This window comes from Trichechus manatus, unplaced genomic scaffold (genome assembly GCF_000243295.1).
Source record: "Trichechus manatus latirostris isolate Lorelei unplaced genomic scaffold, TriManLat1.0 scaffold00191, whole genome shotgun sequence".
NCBI lineage: Eukaryota > Metazoa > Chordata > Mammalia > Sirenia > Trichechidae > Trichechus > Trichechus manatus.
This window is the reverse complement of record NW_004444127.1, coordinates 485,169-494,649: the sequence shown is the minus strand read 5'-3', so window position 1 is coordinate 494,649 and position 9,481 is coordinate 485,169.

Below are 9,481 nucleotides of genomic sequence, written 5' to 3'. Positions count from 1 at the left end.
ATTATGCTCTTCTCTAATCTTTTTAATTTCCTCTACTGCATGTTCTGCATTTTGCTTAATTTCCTTCCTAATTTCTTGAAGAGTTCTGTATATTAATCTTTTGTATTCTGCCTCCAGTAATTCCAAGAAATTTTCCTCCTCTGGAGAATTTCTAGATTCTTTATTTTGGGAGCTGGCTGAATCCATCATGGATTGCCACTTTATGTGATTTGATATTGACTGTTGTCTCTGAGCCATCAATAAGTTATTGTATTTATTTATTTTATGTTTTCTTACTGTGTCCTAGCTTCTTGTTTTGTTTTGATATGCCCAAATAGGCTGCTTGTATGAGCTAGTTTGGTTATTGGCACCTTTGAAGCTCTAATGTCCTGTCACCAGGTGGTTAGATCTGTTACTAGGTATGTGAGTCCAGGAGTCTGCCCACTCCTCCTGTATGGATTCAGCTTAGGTGCCCAGGCAGAGAGCCACCAAATGTGTGGTGTAGGCTCTCACTTACAGTCCTAGACAGGCATGGATGATTGATGTAGGCACAGGCATTTGGCTGCAGCAGGGGGACACACCCTGAGCAAGGCAGGAGGCTGACAGCCGGCCCCAAGTGTCCAGGAGGAAGGCATGTCCCTGTTCCCTACAGCACGTAGGTAGGTGGGTTTCGCAGCCAGACTGTGAGCAGCTAATGCGTTGACTGTAAGGACTGGAGGCACCTCTTATTCATGGGCCCCTAGCGCAGGCGGCCAGGTGGTGTGGGTGGAGCCCTGATGTGGGTATGTGAAGACCCTACTTAATGAGCAGAGTAATGTCAAATGTCAAGAACCTGCCACTTCACAGCTGAAACAGTTGAAGTTAGAGTTCCGGTATATACCCTGTTGTACAGTGGTAATGAGGACCTACGCTGTTGAGATGGGCCTACACAAGTCTATGCAGGGGGAAAGGCACTCAAAGTCCATGGATCCCTTATGCCTGTGCCTAGGCAAAGGAGCTGTGTCTACCCTGGGTTCCTGGCTTAGGGTAGCAGGCAGTTTATTTTTTCCCGTTTGTTAATTTGTTCACTTTCCAAGGCAGGGAGAATGGTTCCGGGCATGTGACAGATCCTACTTCTGGCCCAGGGGACTCGGCAATTGCTGAAGCCGGTCTGGGACCCAGTGCAGAGCAGGGAGTGGGGAGGTAAACGGGAGAGAGGTTTTTCCCTTAGGGGGGTGTTTTTGATCCGTGCGGTAGGCTGTACGCAAGTACTTATCTTTCCCAGATACAGGGCTGCTTCTCACTGGTTCTGGATGGCAGTGTAGACACTCTGGCACCAGGTCTCTCCCGGTGTGGAAAATGCGCCTCCCGAGCATGGCTGCTTGCCTGCCTCACTGCTCACCCCCAAGCTGATCAGGCCTGAAGGGCTCAGGCTCTTGCCAGGTCAGCTCTGGCAACTCCTCGCTGCTTCCGAAGCATCTCTCCCTCCCCCTGCCACCCAGTCCAGTTCCTCAACTCTGCCTTTGATGTTCAGGGGTCCCAGATTGCCATATATAATCAAATCACTTGTTTTTTCTGGTCTTCGTTGTAAGAGGGTCCACTGGAAGCATCTGACTACTCTGCCTTCTTGGCTCCGCCTCCTGCTTTTTAAGTTTTTGTGGCAAGATATGTATAACTATATAACAAAGTGCTTGCCATTGTAACTACTTTTAAGGTATAATTCAGTAGCATTAATTACGTTCACAATATTGTACAATCTTTATCACTATCTACTTCCAGAACCTTTTTATCACCCCAAACAGAAGTTCTGTGCCCATTAAGTATTAACTCCCCACTCTCCCCTCCCCCCAGCCCCTGGTAACTTCTAATCTACTTTCTGTCTCTACGAATTTGCTTATTCTAGATATTTCATATAAGTTGGATCATGCAATATTTGTCATTTTGTGTGTAGCTTATCTCACTCAACATAATGTTTTCAAGGTTCATCCGCATTGTAGTATGTATCCGAACTTCATATCTTTTATGACTATATAATATGCCACTGTATGGATACACCACATTTTGTTTATCCATTCATCTGTTGATGGACACTTGGATTCTTTCTCCTTTTTTTAGCCAGCTTAGTTTTTGCAGGATGAATAGGAGTTCAGCAGGGCACAGCTCTAGGCATTGGAGCTTCTAGACACGAAAGAGCAGATGGGAGGGCCACCTGGATGTTTTAACACACTCCTAAAGAATATGCTATTTCCCCAGAATAAGACAAGGAAATGGGATCACACAAGACGTTTATCATGTCAGCTATTCCCAGGCAGATTCCCTCTGATCATGTCCCCAAAGAAAAGCTAAGGGAAGAGGTAAATATCATGGAATCAGATCAAGGCAGCGTTTCAGGGGCCTGACTCCTGTCTGGAGGATCTGAGTGAGGGATTAGCCCACAAGTGAGCTTAAGCAGGAAATACAGCACAGCTCTCCAAACTGGGGGTCGAGCCTGGCCCCCTCTCCTCTGTGTTGATGGAATGAGGTGGGTATGGGGCTGACCACAAAGTAGAGGCTTCTGGGGCTATTTCTTGGTCTTGGGAGGCTTAGCAGCATTCAGGAGGAGGGTGGCTCCTGGCCGGGCAGTAGTGGGATCTGCAGAGGACAGCAGCAAAACTGGCTCTCCCAGGTTTTATGAGGCCTCTTATCAGGAGCAAACTCTTGCTCTGGATTCTTCTCTTTGGCTCACTTATTCCATCATCTTGGCCTTTCCTCACCATTGGAGTGGTAAGCTACAGAGGGCAAGGGTTTGAAGGGAAAGGGTGTTAGAGGTGGCTTGGGCAGCTTTGGGTCTAGTCTGCCCCAATCTTCATGTGTGTGGTCCCCTTGGGCTTCCTGGTTGCCCTCATTGGGCTTGGGGCCAACCCATAACCTGACTCATGGTGAGCTCGTGTGTTACAGAGTACAACTGCTCCACAGGGTTTTCTTGGCTGTAATCCTTACAGAAGATCACCAGGCCTTTCTTCCATGAAAACTCTGTGTGTGTTCAAACCACCAACCTTTCAGTTAGTAGTCGAACACAAACAATTTGTGCCACCCAGGGACCACAGTTACAATACTGTAGTCCTTCGCCTGGCCTCATCCCTCCTGGGTGGTAGATCAGGACAGATTAGGGACTTTGCTTTCATGTGTCCTTTTTTTCAATACAGATATGTTAAAAACGGCAGCCCTGAGCCAGGCACTGTGCTGGGCCCTGTGGTACAGTGGTGGGCTACTTGCCCTTTCCATCTTCTAGAGGTCCCTGCCTGCCTTGGCTCGTGGTCCCTTCCTCCATCCTCAAAATCACTATCTTCTCTTCTCTCTGACCTCTGCTCCCATCCTTACATCTTCTCCTTCTCTTGTAACAACCTTTATGATTACATTGGTCACACCTGGATAATCTAGGCTAATCTCCCCATCTCAAGATACTTATTTAGTCACATCTGCAAAGTCCCTTTTACCATGTAACACATTTTCACAGGTTCCGGGGATTAGGACATGGACAGCTTTTGGGGGCCATTATTCAGCTATCACAAACCCTTTCTCTTGAAATGGCTAAGAACCCAGGCTTTGAGTCCTGGGTTTGAATCCATTTCCCATCATTTCTTACTGTGTGACCTTGAGTTAGATAATCTCTCTGTGCCTCAGTTTCCTCATCTGTAAAATAAGGCTAATAAGCGAAGCTACCTCGAAGGTAGCTGAGAATTTGCACTTCTAACAAGTTCCCAGGCGATGCTAATGCTGCTGGTTAGGGACCAGTTCTGAGAACCACTAGTGGAGCAGTGTTTCTCAAAATTTATCATACATAAGAATCACCTGGGGTTCTTGCTGAATTGTAGATTCTGATTCAGTATATCTGGGGTAGAAATGCAAATTCTCAGCAGGAGTTTGAACTGGAACAAACTGATTGGAAGCCCTGGTTATGAACAAAAGAAACTGCCTTTGGCTGCTTTAGGCAAAAAAGTGGCAGCTTATGGAGTAGCCAGGAGGGCTAGAAAACCAGGGCAGAAAATGCCAGCAATAAGGGTGAACTGGCAGCCAGAACCACAGCCCAGGTGATGCCACAGGATCCTCCCAGTGAGGCCTTCCTGTGCACTGCCCCCAACTTTGTGCACCTGAAGCCTGCTGCTGCCACTCCTGGCCCCAGGACACTTGCGTCTACAGGCCAGATTCTCCACTCCTCCTCAGCAGAATCAAGCCCTGGGCAGGAGCATTGGATTGGCTTGCTCAGGTCACATGCCTACTTCCTGGCCGCAAGGGTTCCTGGGAAAGCCAGAATCTGTCTTCCTCAGCTTCTTGGTGGAAGGGGTTCAACCCCTAAATTGAGCACTCACTCAACGCCAGCCATAGTTATTATTAGTTCAAGCTTTCTATCGTTGGTCATGCTGAAACTCCCAAGAACAGGAGGTGGAGGCAGAGCTACTGATGCCTGCAGAATCCTGCCAGGATGTGGCCCTACGTCACTGGCGCTTTCACCCCGGCATCAGCCAAACACCAAGAATGTCAGAAGATTCCTGGATGGCCATCCAGTCAGCAAGACCTTGTTTGAAATGGAGAGTCCACTTAGCTGCCTAACTCCGGCAGCTTTTGTTGGACGGAGAAAAAGAGAAACCGAGAGAGTGAGAATGCGTGTGCAACAAGGAAAAGGCGTCTGAAAGATGTTTTTAATGTGCATCCGATTATGCAGCCAAGCCAGGGGCCTCTGCCCAGCTTCCCAGCACGTTCCTGCCTGAAGACAGCTTGATGATTTGAGGGGAGCCGCGGTCAGATTGTATACCTGTCAACTGCCTCTCCACGCTCACAGGTCCACGGGGCTCTAATGAGGCCTGACACCTCAGGAATCCAGCAGGATACAAAACAGCCACAGAGGGCAGGGAGGAGGTGGGCGGGACCTGCTCCGACCACTTGGGCCTGCCTGGAATGCGCCAGACAAGTATGGGGGAGAGCCCAGTGGGCCTGGCTCCAAGTTCTGCCGTGGCCACTTTCTGGTAGGATAATGAGAACATCACATCGCCTCTTGGAACCTCAGTTTCCTCATCCATAAAATGGGTTTTAATATTCCTTCAAAGGTTTGTTGGGAGGATTCAAGACAGTATTTACAAAGTGCCTAGCACACAGCAACACTTAACGATAATGATAATTGTTATCATTGTCACTATCCTCTTCAACCTGGTTACTCTTATCTGCTTCAATTGCCTGTTGCAGTGCTTAGAATTCCATCATTCAACCATTTGTCCACCATTATTCATTGGCTTACCTCTGTGAGAGCCTGCTGGGAGAACTTTTAGGCTGAGGGATGATTTTGGCCAACTCTCATCTTACTGGGGCAGGGGTGGTTCAGTGGTAGAATTTTCTACTTCCATGTGGGAGACCCAGGTTCAATTCCCAGCCAGTGCACCTCATGTGTAGCCACCACCCATCTATCAGTGGAGGCTTGTGTGTTGCTATGATGCTGAACAGGCTTCAGTGGAGCTTCCAGACTAAGACTAGGAAGAAAGTCCTGGTGATCTACTTCTAAAAAATCTGCCAGTGAAAACCCTATGGATTACAATGGTTTAATCCACAACTGATCATGGGGCTGGTTGCAGGACTGGGCAGTGTTTCATTCTATTGTACATGGGGTTGTCATGAGCCAGGCCAGGGGTTGACTTGATGGCAGCTAACAAGAACTCATCTTACTACTGAGGAAATCAAGGCTCAGAGATGTGAGGTAACTTACCCAAGGTTGAACTGTGTGCTGGCAGAGTTTTAACAGCAAGGAGGATAGAGAGAGCATGAAGATTCTTAGGGGCGTGGGGAAGAGGGGTGCGAAGAGTCCTAGATTCTATATCATTCTCAGCTTCTCCCGGGACTCTGATCCCAGGCATGTTAGCTAAATGCAGAGAAGAGAATAGCCAGTGTTCAAAGACATCAACCATCATTTCAGAAAACATGAGCTGAGCATCATCTGAGCCTCCAAAGAGGGCACAGAGAAGAGTAGGTGAGGTTGAGGCCCCTCAGTCCCTGTCCCCTTATAGAGGAAACTGATACTTAAGCAACTAGTCCTAGTCACACACTGAGAACAGCAGGTGGTAGACCAGAGTGGGAGAGATTAATCCTTCTTGGGGTATGAATGTTTTTACAAGGAGCTGGTGTTTAAGCCAGGCTTCAAGTTCATAAGATGCGATTCCGGGGAAAGGGATGGGAGGAATGACATCTGGTAAAGGAATAAAGAGAAGTTTCATAAAGGAGATGGGATTCACCCTGTACTGTGAAGAAGGAATAGGATTTCCACAGACATAAGAGGGCTGAAGGGCAAACCAAGCGGCAGACACAGCTTGTGCAAAGGCATAGAGGGGGGAAGGAACAAGGGGGGCTTGGAAAAGAGTAGTTCAACTTGACTACAGAATAAGGAGCAAGAAGCAGAGTAGTAGGAGATAAGGCTAGAAAGGTAGGTTGGGACCAGATGGCAGGTAGCATTAAATATCATGCCAAGGACATTGTACTTAATTCCAAGGGAAGGGGGAGCCATCGAAGGTTGTGGAGCAGTGGAGTGGTATGCCTAGGGCTGAGGTGTATGAGAGGAATTGGAGCAGGGAGAGGCAGAGCAAGACGGGCAAGAAGTGTAGGCTCCCACTGCCACCAGGGCTCAGCAGTGGAAATGCACCAGTGCACAGTCTGATGACAATACTACCAATTGACATTTAACAGCCCAAGGCTCAGTGAGCCCATTTTACTTTATTCAAGGTGCCAAATCTTGTGCCCTTTCGGTAAGGCTGATTTCCCAAGCATTCTCCTTGAATGCTGGTTGGTAAGGGGTGGGGAGCCACTGGCTTGGTCAGCTTAAGCTGAGTATCAGGGAAGTGATGCAAATGTTGGTGGTCTTGTCTAGTTCAGTAACTGGCCTTAACAATGCCAAAGTAGTTCTTATAACTCAAGGACTTTGCTTCAACCACAGCAATAAGGAGAGTGTTTGGGGAGTGCTTAGAATGCACCAGGCAAGTTTACATACTTTGCCTTCATTTAATTCACATTCATCTGTGATCTCATTTAATCTCACAACAATCCTATGTTGTTGTTGTTGTTAGGTGCCATTGAGTCAGTTCCAACTCATAGCGGCCCTATGTACGACAGAACTAAACACTGCCCGGTCCTGGGCCATCCTCAGGATCATTGCTACGTGTGAGCCCCTTGTTGCAGCCACTTTGTCAATCCATCTCGTTGAAGGACTTCCTCTTTTTTGCTAACCCTCTACTTGACCAAGCATGATGTCCTTCTCCAGGGACTGGTCCTTCCTGATAACATGTTCAAAGTTATGTGAGACGAGTCTTGCCATCCTCACTTATAAGGATCATTCTGGCTGTACTTCTTCCAAGACAGATTTGTTCATTCTTTTAGCAGTCCATGGTATATTCAACATTCTTCGCCAACACCATAACTCAAAGGCATCAATTCTTCTTTGGGTCTTCCTTATTCATCGTCCAGCTTTCCCATGAAAACACCACGGCTTGGGTCAGGCACACCTTAATCTTCAAGGTGACATCTTTGCTTTTTAACATTTTAACGAGGTCTTTTGCAGCAGATTTGCCCAGTGCAATGTGTCATTTGATTTCTTGACTGCTGCTTCCATGGGTGTTGATTGCGGATCCAAGTAAAATGAAATCCTTGACAACGTCAGTCTTTTCTTCACTTATCACGATGTTGCCAACAACCCTATAGGGGAGATCATCATTATTCCCATTTCATGAATGAGAAAACTGAGGATCAGAAGGATTAAGTGACTTGCTCAAGGTCTCTGAGCTAGACAGGGGCAGAGCTGGAACTCAAACCAAAATCTGTGCGGTTCTAAAATCTGAATCCTCCCTCCCCTCCCTCACCCCCCAATATCATGCTCCCTCTGGAGGACCGAACTCTCTGCAGAATGACATGAAGGAAATTCAACAGCCTACTAGAGAGTAAGGAACTGTACAGCAGACTGATTGATTTACAAACATACGTCAACAATGGGATGCTGGGGTTGGGGAACAATTAGCCATAATGGCCAGAAACCACAGCAGTCTTTGTCTGGGTCCTGCTTTTCTCGACTGACCTCCACAGCGACCTGGGTCGTGCTGGCTCACTTCTTGTCACTCACATCTTTCCTGAGAACTGGAGCCCTGCCTGCCAACAGATCGCAAACTGCAGCTCCTCAGAATTCAGACTCTCAGGAGAAGGAGGTTCTGACCCCAGTACCTGTCCTTCATGATGGTGTTGCCCACACTCTGGCTGCTTCCGGTTTGCTTCTGTTTGGCTCCGGTTGGGCAACAACGATGTGGGTGCTGTGCTGTCTGCTCAGGGGTCCTCTGGTGGTTTTCTTGGCTCTTCCTTCCCTGTATAGAAACAGATCCAGGAACTGCTGGGGGAGCATCCCAGTGACCACTCCCAGCTGGCAGAAGGAGTGGGCCTTCTGGACTGAGTATTGCCTAGAAGTTTCTCCCTCCCCTCAGATGCCTTTTTCCTCCTGGATCTGCCTCCCTATTACCACCAGACAAGCATTCCCTCGGTAGCGTCACCTGGACTTAAAAGCTGTGTATTGTTGGGGTTTTACTGTTTAATTCCTTTGTGCCTACTTGCTCCCCCGCAACATTCCACCATGCCACACTGCCTTCACCAAGCCCCTTCCAGCCAGGAGGTGACCCCGTCCTCTCTGGCACTGTTTCTGCCTTGGTCCTGCCAACTTACCCAGCCACACCTCCCAGGACACCCAAGTTCCAGCTTGTGGAAGCTGCAAAAACAGATTGAGTTGCCCAGCTGCATTAATCAGGTCTCTTTTGATTGCAAGTTATGGAAACCCAGTTGAATGTTCTTAAAACAGAATAGAGTAAAATATAGAATAGGATAGGTAGGGTAGGCTAGGCTAGGGTTGAATTGTTGGCTAATTTAACTGGGATGTGTGGGAATGGAGACAGGACTGAATCCAGAGTTCAAATATTGCTAGTAAGAATTCATTTTGTCTCTGTGCTCTTCTTCCTACCTCTCTCTGGATGCCTCATTCAGCAGCCGGCCTCCTCTACCAGATAAAGAAAAAGCCTCCCAGCAATCCCAAACCTACAGTTTCCCAATCTATCAACTCCAGTAGGAATGAAGCCCTCGTCGTGCTCACAGTGTCTGTACCAGGGAAGAACTGTGATTGGCCCTGTGTGGGTCACATGTCCCCCCTGACCCAATCACTGTGGCCAGGAGGATGGACGGACTGTGCTGGTCCAGCCTGGGTCTGCTCACATCCACCTCTGAGGCTGGGGCCAGGACTTGTTACCAAAAGAAGGAGATGGGGAGCAAGCTTTATGCCCAATGGAAAGAATAGTTTCCATTTGTTTACCAGGAGAGGAGATAAGGAGACAAGGGAGAGGCTGCTCATTCTCCGAGGAGCTGCAGGCATCAGGGTGCCCTGAGTTAGCCCAGTAGGGTTTGAACACAAAGGGGCTCCCCTCTCTCTGGGACTATCCCAGGAGCTAGAGAGGGGCATGAGAAGGGGCCCAAGGGGAGGAAA